This window comes from Heterocephalus glaber, unplaced genomic scaffold (assembly GCF_053883595.1).
Source record: "Heterocephalus glaber isolate CG9 unplaced genomic scaffold, H.glaber_assembly_v1.0 deba00001773, whole genome shotgun sequence".
Taxonomy (NCBI): Eukaryota; Metazoa; Chordata; class Mammalia; order Rodentia; family Bathyergidae; genus Heterocephalus; species Heterocephalus glaber.
The window spans coordinates 1,642,971-1,660,934 of record NW_028258463.1 but is presented as its reverse complement, the minus strand read 5'-3'; the positions used below and the strand labels follow the sequence as shown (position 1 = coordinate 1,660,934).

Below are 17,964 nucleotides of genomic sequence, written 5' to 3'. Positions count from 1 at the left end.
TAACCCTTGCTTATCCCACCTCTCCTCTCTCTTCCATGTAGAATTGTTTGGTCCAGCTACTGTGTTGCCTTGGCACACGTCCTGTCTCAGGGCCTTTGCATGTATTCTTCTCTATGGGAAGTGCCCTTTCCCTCCTCTTCTTATTGCCCACACCAATTCATTGTGAAATGTCACTGCTCTGAAGGAGCTTCCTTGAATCACCAAGGCCATTGTTCTCCGTGTGTATCCCTCAAAATGCTTGGCAAGAATGATTCTTTGGTCACATAAATTTGGAACATTCTCTCTCCTTGGAATCTATAATGAATATTGAAATATTAAATATTCTGAAAAAAATTGCCTCAGGAATAGCTGCTTACCTATTTTCAATTTGGCCTTTCCCAAACTCAGACATTTTTCTTTTTTTCTCCAAACTCATTATTATCCTCCTTTAAAAGAAATCTGCCCAGTTTTATTTAGGAGAACTTCTCTTATGGTAGGCGTAGCTTTCTCATTGTACTTATCACACATATATCTACAATTACGGAGATGTTTCCTAATTGGTCTCTTATGCAGCTGAATAGTGGCAAATGCCTTGGTGATAAAATAGTCACATTATTTTCATCAGTGTCACACGCCCAATACCTAGAACACATTTTAACTGTCTGATATGTATTTGATAAAAAATACATCCCTGGAGAAAAAAAGGACCATCTAGTTTACTGCTACTGGCCATTAACATATATTATTTAAAGGCCGTGTGCAATAAAATTGTTTTGCCAAAATATCTTCATATCCAAGACAGAACATAATTTATAGTACTAATTTATTTTCTGAGAGCACCATGCTGAAATGAATTTCTCTCTTTAAAAAAATTTAATTGAAATAGCAATTATTCTTGTTTATGGGGTACAATGTAATATACTAATACATGTGCACAATATGTAGTTTAGGCAGATTTCATAATATTCTTATCTCAAAGGTGAGGGTCTATGCTTGGACTGGCATGTCAACTTAGCATTGGCATGTAAATTTCTTTACTGTTTTAGGAGTTAGTTTTGGATTTGTTACTAGTCCTTTGTGTTCTATTTTTGAGAAGGCCATAGTTAAGGAATTCATCCATTGTAAGTTTTCTGGGGTCATTTTCTGCCCCAGTAGTGGCCACTTAAAACCAGTACAAACTATCAGAACAGTTCAGTAGGGGTCATAAGAGGCTCTAATTGTTTAAATATTGAGCTCAAATCCAAAATGACTTGGAGAGGCACTAACACTGAAATCAGAAAATTTGTATTCTAGTTCAAATCCCTTTTCATGTGATTTGGGGATGTGTGTCCAAGCTCACCAGGTCTGCTTTCCACCCCTCCTCCCTGGGGGTGCTGCTAGACCTGCTTTTTGTCTTCACAAGGTGAAGTGAGAAACATATGAGAAGACTAATGGGAAACACTGCATGACCTTAAAAACATCTACAAGGTGCTCCAGAGCAGAATGCAGGCCTCTCAAACGTGAATCCACCTCTGATTGGATACACTACTTCAATACCTGGAGAAAAGGGCACCCATAAATACTGAAATCAGTCAATGCAGATAATGAAACAATATGTTTACTCTAAAGCTGTATTAATCCAATGGGAACAAAAACAAAATGCATTGAAATAGATAAATATATATCTTATTTCTACATCATATGTAGTCTGTCCGTGAAAAACCTGAAAATGATAACCAGTGGCTAAGTTATGAGAATTTATAAGGAAAATGAAAGGGCACTAAAAAGTTCCATCGTGATTCATTAAAGATGAGAGAAGCATACGTGATGATGTACAGTAAATCATACAGCTTATTTTACAAATTCAGTGGTAGTACACGTATACCTATACCAACAATAACCCAAGTGATAGAAAATACATTCAAATATTCTTCCAGAAATCAAGACATATAGAAGTCTGAATATAATTTGAAGTGTTGAAAGTGTGGATGTAAATTCCAAGGGGGCACTCCAGTAACCCTCTCTGCCAGCTCTCTGCAGTGATGACAAAGTGGTCTGTAAAACAGCTACCTGCTGATGGGGGAAGCTTCGCCTACATTTGGCTGTAGTTCAGGGGGAATCCCAGACATGTGGGCTCACAGATCCTTGGAGATGGTGCCAGTGTGGCTCCCGGTGGGCAGCTTCTGGACACCATTGTTTACAGGACTGGGGAGGGTGAGGTCTCTGCAGCCTGGGAAGATGCTGCCTCTTAGGAAACAGGAGACATAAGGGACCCAGCTCATGGAGCCAACAGCCTTGCTCCTCAAAGTGTGGTTCATGGACCAACAGCATCAGAATCATCAGTAAGAAATCCCCAATCCCATTCTTGAATCAGACTCTGATTTTTAACAAGATTCCCAGTAATCAGAGGGTGCATTCAAGTGTAAGAAGCACTGGCCGAGCGGATGTTCTCAGCAGCACTGCCTACTTTGTATGTATGCCTGGGGAGGAATGCAAATAGCTCCCTCTACATATAACTTGAAGAGAATTGTTACACTGTGCATTTGAACAAAGGACCCTGGGCAAATGCTACCCCATTCAGTTGGGGGTTTCATAGCCTATAGGAAGGAAAAGATTCCTTATCTCTCACACCTGGCAGACCTATTACTACTTAGGAGTCCCCAACAGCCCGCCTGACTATGTGCCAAAGATCTCTTACCCCTTGATTGATCAGAAAGATCTGGGAGTGTGCAGACAAGTAGCAGCGGGGGAGAGATGATGCACAAAGCATTGGAAATGACTCAGTGGTTTGCAGGAGAAAAGAACAACAGGTGATGTAGCCATCAAAGGTGGAGGAGAAGGAACAAGGAGGAGGAAGTGGGGAAGGAGAATTAGAAGGGTAAGAGGAAGAAGAAGAAAAACTCTAAATGAATCTAATGCAAATTCCTAGAGAGACTAGGGAAATAATTACAAAAGAGCAATCTGAGAAAAAGAAACAAATCTTGGAACTCAAAAATACCTAATAAGATATCTGGAAGTTCAGATGGAAGACAATCACACAGAGAAGAAAAATTCAATTACAAAATTATGCATGCCCAGTAAAAGAGACATATAGAGGATAGATCCTATTATTGATAGAGGCAAATTGGTTCAAACTTCTTGAGGAATGATTTGGTCTCTTTAATAGAAAGCTGTGTATAAAGTACTCACAATTCTAAGAACTGCCCAATAGTAGAAGAACCATAAATCTAAAAGCAAATGTTCAAAATGCTCTGATCATTAAAAGCTGATTGTATTAGCAAAAAAATCACAAAAAACTCAAGTGCTCATCAATATGGGATGGATTAAATAAATTAGGACTCACCCATAAATGGGTTCTTATTTAGCCACTACAACGAATGAGGAAATCTGCATATAGTGATTTGGAATGTATGTCCACAAAAATATCATTAAGAGAATAAAAGCATATTATAGAAAATTATATAGCATGACCTTGCTTTTGTTGAAAAAATTTTAATGATAGACATGTGTATGTATAAAGGTTTATGTATGTATTTGTGCTTTCATAAGCATAAAAACAATTAAGAATGATGCCCTGGTGCACCGTTAACAGTCATTGCCTCTGGGGGGAAGGCTGGAATACTGAGACAGGCTTTCACGTCCTTGTGTACTTCAGAATGAATCTGTATGGTTCTGAGTTCTTTATTTCACATTAATGTTTTCTTTATTTTCCAAAATCCTGTAAGAAAATTGTTTATTTAAATTAAAAAACTATTTAACCATCAAAAATCTAGAAATAAATCAAAATACAAGAAGCCATTTATAAGTAAACATGGTAAAGCAGTTAAACTATACCAAGGTCTGGGCAAAGGCACAGCAAGACTACAGGAAAAAAAGAAAAGGAAAGGAGAGGAGAGGAGAGGAGAGGAGAGGAGGGGAGGGGAGGGGAGGGGAGGGGAGGGGGAGGAGAGGGGGAGGGGGAGAGGGGAGGAGAAGACAGGTGAAGGGAAGGGAGGGGGAGGGAAGAAAAACAGTAAAATTCCTGTATCATTAGAGAAGCAATTGGAAATGTTTATAAAATTCTCAAAACACTAGCAATGATTGGGAAATAGTAGAGGAAGCTTAAATGCTACTGTGAGCAAAACAGTGAATAATCCTGATATGACTTGTAAAAGTAGAGCCCACAGTAAGTCAAAGTAGAGCCAAAGTCAGATGCTGGAGGTGCCATGTGCCCTTCTCAGGATTATTTAAGGAATGAGTGCAAAATATTCTCATTCAAATGAAGGATACAATTCTATCTGTTTGGACTTTAATAAAGTCAGCCATAACTATCGCATGCTAAGCATTAAGGCTGGGCTGGCTCTCTGCCCAGTGCTTTGTCTGCATTACATCCTCCAAGAAGCAGAATAATCATAGGAGACATGCAGTGCTACTCTTATTTCTCTTTTACAGGTGAAGGCTTGGGACTTAGGTTAAATAACTGGCTGGAGATCACACTCGAGGTCAGTGGTAGAACTGAGGTGGAGCTCTTTACCCTCTCATTCTACTACCTCTGCACTCAGAATTCTCAACATCAGACTCCTGTGCCTTCCACACACAGTTTTAGATTTTAGAAAACATTTGAGCAGAGAGAAAAGGATATTCACCATTCATAAATAATATTTATCTGATAAGTGGCATATACATACTACCTTATATAAAATCTTTATCAATACATTCTCAATTTCCCAGATAGTTTAAAACTATTGATTCCTGACACTCTTGGGTATCAGTGGAATAGAGAACAGCAACTCCTACTGCAGCATTAAGCAAATATGTAAAATTAACATAAAATATAATTCAATATTCAGAATAAGAAGGGGGTAGACACTTCATCTCAAAAATCATAACCTTGGATGTATAGGAATTAGCTTTAAACAGGAAGAGATGTTTTGAAGATTTGACGCCATGTGTTTCATTATACAAACAGTTATTCTTATATTGTTGCAACTTCTTACAAATCATAAAAATATCAAATAGCAGACAACTCAATCAGATACTTCGATCATCCTAGGATATTCAGAAATTAACAAGTGATCTTATTTTCTAATAATCAACTGTAGTTTACAGAGTTTACAGATGACAACCAGATGGGAGCAGCCAAAGGAATCAGGGTGAAGCTTGAGATGGGGGTGGTACTGAGAATCTCCTGATTAAGCATATTGATCTGGAGATCAGCTGCACTAGGACCCTAATTTGAGAGAAAAAGATAGACCCCCAGGCTTCATCAGGCATGGTATGAGAATGGATTCCAAAAGAGGGACCCCAACTAGGGATCTGAAGGCCTTAAACAAGGTCTGATCCATGTAGACCACAGAATCAGGCGCCATGATATGAGGATGATAACCTCTGGCCATGTACCACTTCACAGGGGCCCAAATGGTACTGAGAAGGCATGGTAGAGGGCAGAGAGCCAAGAAGTACCTCGTGTCTCCCCTGAGGCAGAGGGAGAGGCAAGGCTTCCCTGAATAAAGTTATTCAGGATTGAGACAAGAACAGCCATGTCTATGATCTCTTATATTCTTATGTCATGGAAGAATAGATTGGAAAAATAAGTGCAGAATGATGCAAATGGTGGCCTTGTTCTCTGGATTCCTCAAAGGAGCCAGTTCCTTCTGTTTGGAGACCACAGCCTTAAAGTTAGTTCTTTGTTTGGTATGTGCCACGTTTCCCATCTGCCTTCTTCACTCATGCTCTGGGTACAAATAGACTCCTCTTGGGATGTCAAGAGGAATAAACTAATCAATACCTGTATAAGTATGGTGTTTCTGGTCCATTAAGCATACAGCAGTATTAGCTATTATTATCATTAAATGTGAAATTTTCCCAGATATTATGCCCACACTTCCTGTGACTTACTTGACCTCTCTATATGTACGTCACCAAATTCCACCCCCCCGCACTGACCAGCATTGTAATTTTGCATTATATTGTGATATGATCTCCCCAAACCATCTAAGTTGTCTCTAAAACCAGACAGACATTCATCATGAAGGCCAGGCATGTATTATTAGGGCAGAACACAGAGTCCTTAACATAGTAGGCATGCAACAAGCATTTAGTGAATGAGTTAATCGTTTGAAGGTCTGTGGTTTTCTGTTTCTAATACGGAAATAAGCTTTAAGAGCAAAGATGAGTTTTTATGTAGCCTTATAGTCTGTAAAATCAAATCAACACAGTGTTGGTAACTGTTTAATTTATTTTGTACTTGCAGGAAATTTATCAGTACCATTGCAGTCTCAAGGACAGCTCTGAGTAGTTTTCAAAGTAATCAATAATACTGCTGTGAAATTGTTTCCCAAATGAAGAGTTCTTGTCCAAGGAAGCTGTGTAGCAACAGATGATTTTCTTTGTTCATACTTTTGTAGCTAAAGAACCCACTATCTGAGGCAGTAGTAAAAACTTTTCTCAGTAGGTGACAGAGTTCTACACTTGTTTCTTAGCAACAAGTTCCTCAAAGAAGCTGATGAATAATTTCAGAAAACTTTTCAGTATACATTTTTGTATACATTTGGCCTAGTGATGGAGAATATGCCAGCCTATGATCAGAGCAGTATTCGTAACTTCTTCCAGTTAGAGGTGGACATCTTCCTGGCCACACAATAGGATCCATCCAAGAAATTCATTCATAGTTAAAATGTACCAAGTACTGACCCGTGTAAAGAGTGATTATCTCTATTCTTGATGGACCCAGTAACTTACTAACTTGAGAATTTGTCTATGAGCCCCATACTTTCAGATAGTAAATGAGGAACCAGGTGGTTTGCTAAAACATTAAGCGTTTTTACACTGTGGATATCGACAGAGTTATGCTCAGCAGTTGGAGGAATGAAGATTGGAGAAATGGTATCTGGATGAGAAATGTGGGATGGCAGTACAGCTTTGACTACTGAATAGAGATGTCCTACCCAAGCAAGACTCTCCAGAGCTACCTTCCTAACTCTCATTTCACAGATCTGTTACATGTTCTTAATTTGGTTTGCCAACGTGGCCCTCTGACAACAATAACAATAACAACAGTAACAATACCAAGTAACATTTACCAAGTCTCTACTATGCTAGTCAGCTTTCTAGTACTATAACAAATAGCTGAGATAATGAACTTATAAAGAGAAAAGGTATATGTTGGCTCACAGCTTTAAAGGTTTCAGTCCATGATCAGTGGACTGTGACACCACTTCATGGTTGGGTTCATGCAGGGGAATACACATGCTCACCTCATGGCCAGGAAGCAAAAGAGAAAGAAATGAAGGGACTGGAGTCCCACAGCTCCGTTTCATTGCAAGCCCACAATCACTTAAAAGCCTGCCACTAAGGCAACTTTACAAAGAGCTTTGTAAAGAATCTCTGAGCCTTGGACCTCTGGGTCTCTGGAGGACATTCCTGGTACAATCTACAGTATACACTGTGGATACTATTTTATGTAACTATTTTGCATTTACTATTTTATTTAACCTTATGGCAATTATTTGAATTAGTCACTATTATTCTCTGTATCAATTTTCGAGCATTGAATTAACTTTCCAAAGTCACACCACTATTTTTTAAAAAATGAGAGACTGGAAAAACATTAGTCACTGAAGTGATCAATCTAACATATCCAGATCCATGTGGGTGGTGTGGCTCTTTCTGTAGGTCTGAGAACAATATAACCGGGATGCTTCAGGTTAGAGGTGACCTGGAACCACATGAATCTTAGATCACACACAGGGACTTCCTTTTCATCTCCTATTAAACCTGCTACCCTGTAAAGTGCCTTTTTGGATATATCCACAATAAATTTTTCTTTAAACTGGATTTGGAAGTAAGTTGAATCGTCTGGTGGGCTGCCACACTGAACAAATTGCCTGCACACTTGGCAAATTCCTTCCAAAGGAGGCACAGTCTAATTGTTCCTGCCTTTCATTGCCATCTTGAATAAAGAGAAACTTGGCATTGATTTCCATCCTCCCTTCGATACTCCCCTCCCACAAAAGCTTTTTATTTCTTGGAAAAGAAAAGTGTCCACTTATCCCAATAAGCATGAATTCAGAAAATTATAATTTCTCAGAGGACTTTTATTTAGTGGAACAATGTGTCAGAACTGGGCCCACAAGAACAAGGTACATTGTGAACCAAGGTGTCATTGTGAACCAGAAGCAAGGGAATGGTGTGAGACTGAGCCATTGAACAAGGCAGTAAAACTCCTCTTCCAATTTCCAGGATTGGACATGGTAGACAAAGGTCAGGGGGTCTTGAAATTCTAGGACTTCCATGGGCATGGAGTCGAGGGTGCAATGAGATGTAACAGTTGATTTAAATGCTTTCTTTGTAGGCTATGATTCCCTGTACCCCCAAGAAGACTCTCCCAATAAGTGAATCTTCATCTAAGGTTCCTCATTATTTTTCAGTCTAGGGCTGTACTTTGGAAAGCAATTCAATGCCTTTTCCATTTTTGAATTGGTCATTGCACAACATTTTTAACATTCTTTTTTCTCTCTCTCTTTGTTTTCAGAGGCTACCCTTTAAAGACAGGCATTTCAGTTGCAGCAAAATGTAAGTATATTGCCTCCTTGAAATGCCATCTCCTTTTCAGCTGTAATTCCTAAAACCTCCTAATCTTTAAGGCTCCTATCTCACATTGCTGCATTTTTAAAGTCTGGCTCAACAAATGCAGTCACAGTTAGAAGCTAATGTTTCACATTGCTCATTTGTATAACATCACGGAACATTTTAGAAACAATTTTGGAAGCAGATTGAAACGGATGGTGACTGTGACAATATTACATCTAAAAACCTAGGTAAAAGTGAGGAGGGGAAAATTCTTTCAGATATGATGACCATGTGACATCAAACATCTGAATATCCGGCATCTCCCAAAGAGCTAACTTATTACTCTGCCCAGTTGGTCCTCATTGTGCAGTCACAGACTGGTTTTTTGTTTGTTCGCTTGTTTAACAGTATGGTGTTACCTTAATAATACCTTAATAATTCCACTCTGTAAACCAGTGGTCCTTCTAGAACTAATCTGCTGTGCATTATGTTTCTTTACTCTGGTACTCCCAGTGTCTATGCACAAATCACAAATACCCACTATTCTGAAAAACCAAATAAAATCACAGCAGGTCTGAACTGGGAGTTCTGAGTATTTTAGATTTCTCCCTTTGAAATTAGGATCTGAATGGAGTTTTTGCTTTTCTTTTTAATAAAATGAAGAATGATTTGAGTCAAATTATATAAATACAAATACATGTGCATGTATTTCTTCCTATAAATAAGTATATATTTATGAAAGTTCCATCTATATAGGGAATAATTTGATAATACCAGAGGATAGATTTAGGGTTAGTATGAAGATACCAGCTATTCAAAAGGTGGTTAGTTGCTTGTCACTACAGATAACTAGACCAACAACCAAAAGGTACAAGGTTGAGCTAGGTAAACTAAAGAAGCTATATCAACTCTCAGCTTCTGATTCATAAAGAATTTGCAAGCACTGAATTCAACAAGCACTGAATCCTTTAACTAAACATTCTCAGAGCTATCAGAATCCAAAGGTCTCACTTGAATTAGACATTCTATACATGCTCTAATAAATTCTCTTTTGAATCATTCAGTCCCTGAGAAAATCATGCATTCAGCTGACCTGCAAGAAAATATTTGCTGATTTCCCAGGACAAAGTTTTTTGTTTGCTCTCTAGAATAAATTGATCCCATTGCTATACATCATATATACAAACATCAACACAAGAGACCTTCACTCTCAAAATCATTCAAATTTAATATCAAAGTCTTAGGCACTCACTGGATTTTTTTTTAAATGTCAAGCTCTGTATTATATTGGTTTGGCTTTTATTGCATAATCAAGACACCTGCATGATATGAATATTTCAAGCAGCTTTTACCAATAAAGCTATGTTAGGTTTTATGAGCAATCCCCCTTTTCTAGTTCTATCATGAATATATTGCTTGTACAAATGTTGGCTTTTGACTATATTCTTCCTTTTTAATGGAGCAGTGTTCAGGAGAAACTGCCTGTGTTTATTTCCTGCGTATTCATATTTGGGGACTCATTATCATATTGTCACTGCCTAACTTCATTACTGTTTTAAGTGATTTAATGTTAAATACTAAAATAGGTCAGTATATAGTCGTGGTAAAAATTAGGGAAAGGATAATTAAAAGCAGCATTCTGAGTCACTGTATGCAAACACAAGCACATATATGACTAGATCTCTTTAGCAAAATTTCAGTTCAAAGCACTTTTTACCTCCCAGATTGGAAAAACGTAAGTAAAGGGGTAGGAGGGCTATTTCATCTTAAAAGGCTTGAATTATGGTCACTTTACTTTCACCTGTTTGCCCTCAAGGACATACAGAATGTGTACTGACCTATTTCATTAGTAAATGTTCTGAGACGCAAACCTACACTGGAATTTTACACTACCCAGATAAAATGGGTCTGTTCAACTCCCCAGGTCACTTCTAGGCAACTGGTAGAAGATTGGTCTGACCCATGGAGTCACGGAAATGCACTGAACTCATCAGGCAATGGTTTGGGTTCTATCTGGCAGTCAAACACCTCAGCCTCTCTGGCATTTTCTTTATGACCAAATGCACTGTACAACCAATACAATGAAAAATGACCTAGCTGGCACTCCATTGGAGGAAGCTTAGACCAGTAGTAAGGGAGGGGGCTTCCTAAGTGAAGGTCTTGGAATTATGTGGGGAACACATAGAGTGCCAGTCCCATGGGAGAAGGACAAATCAGGAAGATATGCCCTCAGAGAAAGGGACTGTGGAGGGAACTGGGGAGCAAAACTCAGCAGGTTCATGCCTAAGCCCCAGTCACTCCTTCGGAAGTGGCTCCCTTTGGAGACTGTGACTTAGCTCCTCAGGTTCTAAGTTTCTTTATTTTGGGAAAACAGTTTTCTGCCCTCCTTTAAAGGGTTGTGATAATCACATAAGATTATGTGTGGGAAAGATTTTAGCTTCTAAAAGTATTCTGTAACTGTAAGGGATTCTTATGATGTTATTGAGCTCTCCCTGTTTTGTGGATGTCCCTGGAACCCTAATGACAAACTTTGGACCTTAAAGCCAGTACTGTACAATAGCAGATTACGGAGCGCCACTATGCCCAATCAGTGTCCTGCACAGACTTGCACCTATTTTCGCATGGCTCTGTGCAACTACACATATGCTTTAGGACCACTGCCTCTGATGGAGGAGCAGTATCTTCTGGGTGGTATGGGTGTGAAAGCTGCCAAACAAACCTGAACTATCCAGAGACCTGTAAAATGCACAATTGCTTTTTAAGAGGCATGGTGATATTGTGTGTTCCTCTCAATTTTTGGCAGTGACGATTTTCTACAATTTGTGGTTTTGCAATTTCTCCTTACACAGAGAACACCCTGGCTCTCATTCAATACCCCTTTGGTGGGGTTGAGCTGGGGGAAGAGAAGGACTCCCTGGGGCTCTAAGTGCTCCAGAAAAAGAAGGATATGTTAATAAAATAAGTCAGAAAGAATGTTAGAGACTAGTGGAAGTTGGTTGGTTTGCAGAGAAGAAACAACTTTTAATAAATTGCATGATGTGGCTAGGATTTTATCTGGGGCTTTCATCAGCTGGGAAAAGATTTGTTCTCCTTGCTCTTCTTGCTTCTCCACTGAGCCTTGTCAGAGTTCTAATGTCAGTCTCTTTTCATTTTTTTTCCTGTGTTCAACAAGCCTAGAGTAGTTTCTTCCACTGGCTCCTCCAGGCCTCTTCTGGTGAGATTTTCTTTAAATATTCTGTCTCTAAGTGTCCACTTGGCAATTACACTTACTTGGTTTGTGTGAATTAGCTCAAGATCCATGTGCCAGAATGTTTGCTCTTGTTCAGGTTGCTGGAATGGCCTTTACAGAGGAAGTGTTTGGCCCCCAGGCAGTGCAGGGATGTAGCATTTATCTGGGCCACAGTGATTTGTTCTGTTTCTATTCATCGCCTCTGGAAAGGCATTGCAGACTTTTGTTTGCTTTCTTATGGCTGCTAGGCACTGTGCTGAAGGATTTAAAGTTGCATCCAGGATTAACCTTGTATTCCTTCTTTGTTCACTTTTTTTTATATCAAAACAGCCCCCTGTTCTCCACGAAGTAGATTCTCTTGGCTAATGCCCACTGTACGTGGGCTTTCTATGCACAAAGTTTACATATTTCTCCTCTTGTCATGACCTAAATGTCACTGCTTCTTAGAGGAATATAAAGATAATTGCTACTCATACGTTAATTATAGTCCCCCAAATTCTGCACTGGGTAAAATATGATCTTACTTTGTCTCTGTGTTCTGAAGTTTTAGGGAATTGTTTCTGTTATGGAATCATAAATCATAGAGTTTTGATTTTAGAAGATGCTGTCAATATAATGCAGTTCAACGGCCCACCCCAAGCTGTCTTCCTTGTGACACCTTCTCTAGGAGCCCTTTCCCAGTCTTACAGAGTGGCCCAATCCGTTTTTTTGTTTTTTTGGGTTTTTTTGTTTTGGGGGGGGGGGGGGTTTGGTACCAGAGATCAAACTCAGGTTCTTGTGCTTGAGGGGCAGGTGGTAGAACCACTGAGCTAAATCCCCGGGCCCGTATCCGTTTTTTTAATAGCTCCCTATTCCCTGTCTATTACTAACCTGAGATAACCTTCTTGTGACTTCAGGTGTTTGTGCTGGTTTTGCTTTCTGGAACTACTCAGAAGAACTGACTCTCTTCCACATGACAACCTTCCAAATATTTTGGAATCTGATCCCATATACTCTCTGAGTCTTCTTTGTCCAGGCTAAATATCCCCAATTCCTTCAGCCATCCTTCATATGACTGGGTTAAGTGATCCTTTTCCATTTGTCCCCACTGCCTTTTTCAATATCCTTAAAATGTTACAACCTGACCTATAAAGGATCCTGCCGGGATGGTTGACCGTTATAGAGCTCTGCGGTAAAGCAAAACAAAACAGAATTCTCATTCCACATGTACTGCTAGTAGTATAACCTAAGAGCATATCAAAAGCTTTAGCAGGACCTTGGTCTCGAGGTTAATCCTAAAACTTCTAGATAAGTTACATAAATGCTGTTATAAAAGCAGATTTTTCTAGTTTTGTGTACTTGCTTTTGAATAACATGCAAACCTTTACACATATTCCTGTAACACTTTATTAGCTTCAGAATATTCATGGAAACTATTAGGAGCTTTTGAATTTGAATTCTTTTAAATCCTGCCCCAATTTGCTTTGCCTCTTGACTTTACTTGAGAATGATAAAAACAGAGAGCATCTGAATTTTAAACCCCTCAAAGATGGAACCATGTTTTATTCTCTGTCTCCCCTGAAGTGTCTGTGGCATTCTTCTAAACAACCAGAGGCTCAATAAATAGTTTTGTTAGATCCATCAACAAATTGAGGATAGGCAGTTTTCCAACATCCTGGCAGAGACCTGATTAATATTGGTGCCCTTTAGGAGCAGACTAATTTAACATGACCCTGCTAAGGCTTGGCAACTTTGTTCCATTATAGACATGACTAACAGTGTGACCCGAAGGCATAGATTGCCTAGATTCTAATCAGACTAGACTTGACTAGCCATGTGCTTTGGAATAAGTTATACAATCTCCCTAGGTCTGCTCCTAATATACAAAATGTGATAATAAGCCACTTATGTCTGCCTCAAAGGTTGTTGTGATGATTAATCCATGTAAAAAATATAGAAAAACTACTGGTGATATGACAATAATTAATAGTAGTTAAGAGTTTCTTTGTTTTTTCTTGACATGTGGATGTGCTGTGTAACCACCCTAACCAAAGAGGAACAAAAGCAAGTCTGGCACTACTTCACAGTAAACCCATATTAATTCCAAGAAGTAATTTCATACTTAAAATGCTGGCATAGCTTGCAAATAACTAGCTACTTATTGAGCCATCTAAGTTCAGATGTACATTCAAAAGAAACACTAATATACAAAAAAGATGAAAACACACTGTGTATTTATGCAGAAGCCCTTCAAAGGGAAATGGATTAATTCCTCAGCAAAATATTCTGAAGATCTTTACCTGAGTTCCTCAGTGGTAACTATGCAAAACTCCTCCCCACTGTCATATATAAAACAATCTCATCTTTACTCTCTTCCTCACTTACCTCTTCCCTCCTAAGTATACCCAACACTCCAAAATTACTAAATTACAGGTCTATTACTTATGTCTCCAACCACTCCATATCCTACATAATTTCAACACAGCCTTTCCAGGCTGCTTCTGAAAAGGACACAGGAATGTGTGTCCATATGTTGGCGTGTATGCATATATATGTAAATACATGTATACATATGTTCATTAGGAGTCTTCTGATGAACATGTAGCACAGAATTCACAAATAATAATAAAATACATCATATTCTTTATTATAAATTAATTCTATATAGCTGACTGATTCTTACAGAATATTTTCATTTCTTATATGTGTAGCTAACCTAGGCCTGCAATTGATAATGAATATAATTTCTATGTAAATGTGATTGGTATTTCTACTTATGCTTATGCATGAGAAAAGTGAAACAACAAAATTATGTCATAGATACACTATTTATCAGTAATACCCGTAACTTATTTGCTAAATTGAAGAATAGATCTTAAAACCAGTTAAATATGTCCTAAAATGTTCATGCTATTCATAATGTGACAGGTACAGACAGAACACTTCTTTTGTTAAATCTGCATTATTAGCATTTTATCCATCACTTTCTTAAATTTGGACAATGAACAAAACAATAAATCAGAACTGGACTTGTACTATTTGTTAATTTGTAGAGTAAGTGTTACACTATCGCCATTTCTAACTACCAATGTGTCACCGAAAGCAATCTTAGGAAGCTGTGCATTAACACACCTTTATATATGTCAACATACAGATAAAATACAAAGAAATCACCTAAATACATAAGAAATAAACATAAAAGTAATCAAACAAGTAATGAAGCAAAGCAAACTATTTAGGAAGTGATGAGCTTTGAGTATTTTTCCCTTGTTTTTAATGTAAGTTATATAACTGCAAGTTTATATAATTTAATTTTTAAGAATGTCTGTGTTTAGCAAATAGCTCACACATTCCTGAAAAATCTAACAACTGCCCCTTGTAAACTCATACAAACCATCTCTAGCATAACACTGGTCCTTCTTCTTTAGACAGTAGTGGGGGTAGGAAGTAGGAAGAAGAGTTTGAAGCATGACTGGGAATATTTCACAAGTTGATTTTTCCCCAACTTACACATTAGTTTTTTAAAAACTGTTTTAGAATTTTGCTGAAGATCCAGGGCAATTTCCTAAGTCTCCAGAAGTCATTTCCTACCTTCCTCTCCATGAAAATATTTTCATTTTTAGTACTGATTATTGATTGACTCAAAGAGTCTATCATTATATCTTTTCTAATATAAGTTTTGTAGACTGCAGGATCAAAAGTTAAAGTTAAAAGTTAGTGGGAGGAAAGAATTGCTAGAATGTAGAGATATTTGATAAAATCCACAAGTAGAAAACAAAGTCTGATTGGACCTTATACTGGCTTGAACTGGGAGCTCTATACGAAATGGAGAGCTACCAAGTATCAGAGCAGCTCTCTTCTCTCTGTTTCCTCAGGCATCTCCAGTTTCAGTTGACCAGGTCAAACTAGTCCTCAGACTGCATATGACCCAATGCCAGAAGAGATGACAACAATAGACATTTTATCTCCACTTCCCACTTTGGCAATCCCTAGGGATTCCAAGGAAAGAAATCCACATTATTTATGTCTTTTGTTCTTGGCAGGCCACTGGCCACCACACAAATGGGAGTCCTCAGTCTGAAACACCTATGACCCATTAGCTTTTACTCTAGCAAAATTGTGGGGAGGTACAAGGATGGATGGACCTTGAGAACTATGGGCAAAGGCAGTGACTCCATTAGGAATCTGTGAATAGACAGACACAATGACAGACCCTTTTTGAATGAACTCTTCCATTCAAAAGACAAAGTGTTGAAGCCCAGCATAGTGATACACACCTGTAATCTAAGCATTCTGGGAGGCTGAAGCAGGAGGATCACAAGTTTCATTCCAGCCTGGCAATTTAACAATTTAGCAGAACCTGCCTAAAAAAAGGAAGGGAGGGATATGGCTCAGGGAAAGCCCTGGGTTCTGGAAAAAAACAAACAAAAAAGACAGATCATTATAAAATATTTCATATATGAAAAAAATAATATAAGGAGAGCTCCTGTACTTATCACCCATATACTTTTCAATATTTGGTTTAGATTTTTATAGGTTTTAAAGAAATAAATTATCTTCACATGCCTCTTTTCTGGACGATAGTCTACTCTATCATTTTCCAATAAAAACCACAATCCCACATCTTAATCCATGTTTTCCTCTACCAATGAACAATATCTATCATTGGTTCACAATTTTTAAAAAAGTTTTTAAAAATCCTCTCAAACCATATGTACTGTTAATTTTTCGTCGGCCCACAATTGATCTTCATATTTGATTTTTAATCTGCATCACCAACAATTTCTCTGATTTTTATGGTATCTCTATAGGTTATACAAGGATTTTCTACAATCATACACTCTGAAAACAAGAATAATTTTGTATCATCCTTTCTACTTCTTGGACCTTTGATTTGCTCACTTATTTTATTACATTTCCTTGGGCCTCCAATTCATGTTGAATACCAGGATGATCACAGGCATGCTTGACTTTTGTCTTTAACAGGAATATATTTAACAGTCCACTGTTAAAGCATGTTTGCTGCATGCTTTTGGTTAAATACTTCTAATAAGAAAGAATCTTCCTATCCCTTGTTTACAAAAATTTATTTTTTAATTTATGACTGTGTGTTTATATTTATAAAGTATTTTTCTCTATTAAGATGCTATGATTGTTCCATTAGTGATGTGATAGGTTATATTCAGATTTTCTTATGGTAGACCATCACTGCACTTCTGGCCTATATTCTACGTGCTAGTGATTTTTTAAAATATATTACCATACAACTTGCAAATATCCCATTCATTTTTGTATTTATGTTCACTTGTGAGGATGTCTATAATTCTTTTTCTCTTTCTTTCTTTCTTTCCTTCTCTCTCTCTCTCTCTCTTTCTTTTTCTCCCTTTCTTACCACTGTATTCTTTTTTATATTTACTTGGCATCAAATTCCTTTGTGCTTTAGAAGTTTGATGTGCACTTTACATTCTTTGAGCCTTTCCTCTCTCTTCCACTCTCCACCCCATCCCTTGCCCTCCTTCTACGAAGGCTGAGCTGTCAACCCTACTGAGCCCCCACCAAGACTCCCAGTCCAATCTTTAACAGGGGCTTATGCTCCTGCTCCAGGGTAACAGTGGGAACGTTCAGGGTCCAAGATCCCAACCTAGGGCCGGTTTAGATTGCCTACTTTTATAAAGCGAAGCCCTTGTTTCCCTGCCTACCAAGGCAGCAGCTGTAGCCCGGAGGAGGGACAACAATCTTTATACGCATCTTTTGACAAGCTGAGAGACTCACCACCTGGTTTCAAGTGGTGAGCCAACTTCAGCCTTCTATTTGACATGAGTCATTTTTAATCCCTAGTAAACTATAGGTGGTAAATTCCTGGCCCAACCTGGATTCTAGTCCTCCTTGGTCCTCAACTACAGACTGAATCCCAGAGTCCAGCTTATGAAGAGCTTCCCCTCTTCCCACCCCATACCCTATTTATCTCTTATCTGTTTAATATCTGATCTACAGAATAATTAATTTTATTTTGGAACATGACTATACTCTTTAGTACTTGATTTGTCTCTTGAGTCCCATAATCTTACATGATTTTCTGGAGGAATGAATTGAGAATTATGTGAAATTTTTTTAAAATATAAAAAATTATAATAATGAAAGGAAACATTGGTATAAATCTGGTATATTCCCTCTTCCCAGAAAGCTTTCTGCTTTTCATTCTGCTTGCCTAAATCTTACTCAACTTTCCATGACTACTTACTCTACTT

The 17,964-nt window shown here is 38.1% G+C and overlaps 1 protein-coding gene across 3 annotated transcripts in view; it reads left to right on the top strand.

Moving 5' to 3' along the window:
* The window catches only part of Ankfn1 (ankyrin repeat and fibronectin type III domain containing 1), a 406,041-nt gene that overhangs the window by 136,616 nt on the left and 251,461 nt on the right, over window positions 1–17,964 (top strand). For all 3 annotated transcript variants that reach the window (XM_087202565.1, XM_004859789.3, XM_087202564.1), the window contains exon 2: window positions 8,471–8,511. The gene's annotated coding sequence lies outside the window, so the exon portion shown is untranslated. The remainder of the gene's footprint in view (window positions 1–8,470; window positions 8,512–17,964) is intronic.